The following is a 933-nucleotide window of genomic DNA, read 5'->3' as shown; positions in this document are numbered from 1 at the left end:
CCTGTATAGTGTCTAAGCTACTGATAAGTTATAAAAGAAATACGGGCAACCTGTGATTTCTCCAACTAGTCACATTTTAGCTGGGTCCCAGTAACTCACATTTATTTACCCCAAGTTTTTCCGCAAGGGCAGGCAGCATCCCTTGCACTTCTTTTTTTGTTGTTAAGATGTATCTATTTATGCACACAAGAACTGGGGTACAGGCCAGAAGTGTGGGGGTGAGAGGATTCCTGTCTCCAGAGTAGGGAGCAGAACAGGCGGATCCACGGAAACACACTGTTGAGGGGAGCAGTGGGGAGAGGGGAGAGGTCTGCTGCGCCATGTGGGTCACTCCCTGGCCGCGGATCGAACTTGGGGTGCAGTGGCTGCGGACTCAACAGCACCGCGCTTTAACTCGTCGCGCCACCAGGGACTCCCCTCTCCCCCCTTGCACATCTCAGGCAGACACTGCCCAGACTGACGTTGTGGGTGATTCCGAAACCACCAGCTTCTTTCATTTCCCCTCTGCCCGCTCCACCGCCTACCACGTCATCCCCTCAGGTTATCTCAACAAACCAAACAGCCCCAACAACAACAAAAGGCAAACTACGACACAAGAAACCCATCTGCAGCGCGGCGTGAGGGGAACCTAAAACCGACACGCTGCGACCACGTCTCCTCCTCCAGACTAGGCGCTCCCGTGACGTCGCGTCATCTCCGCGCTCACGCCAGGATCCCGACCTGAGGCAGCGCACGGAGCTTCCCGTCTCCCTCCCCGGCAGGTGCTGCTCCGCGCCGGAAGCACCCACGGGCACCATGCTGGGGAGCCAGCGGCACGCGACTTAAGACAGATCGCCCCGCGCTCCCTCTCACCGAAGAGGATGGGCGAGGGAACCACGTCGGGCGCGTGACGTCACTGGCGCGCGCCTCCGGCCCGTGGCGTCGCGTTCGCGG

At 58.8% G+C, this 933-nt stretch overlaps 1 protein-coding gene across 1 annotated transcript in view; it reads left to right on the top strand.

Annotated features, from left to right (window-relative positions):
* The first annotated feature begins 746 nt into the window (after positions 1-746).
* Positions 747-933, top strand: part of PRMT9 (protein arginine methyltransferase 9) — a 17,908-nt gene continuing 17,721 nt past the window's right edge. Inside the window, exon 1 of the mRNA XM_004685314.2 lies at positions 747-761. The gene's annotated coding sequence lies outside the window, so the exon portion shown is untranslated. The remainder of the gene's footprint in view (positions 762-933) is intronic.

Source organism: Condylura cristata, unplaced genomic scaffold (assembly GCF_000260355.1).
Source record: "Condylura cristata isolate star-nosed mole 26May11 unplaced genomic scaffold, ConCri1.0 scaffold00018, whole genome shotgun sequence".
Lineage (NCBI taxonomy): Eukaryota > Metazoa > Chordata > Mammalia > Eulipotyphla > Talpidae > Condylura > Condylura cristata.
Note: the sequence above shows the minus strand (reverse complement) of the source record. Positions and strands in the feature narration are given on the sequence as shown.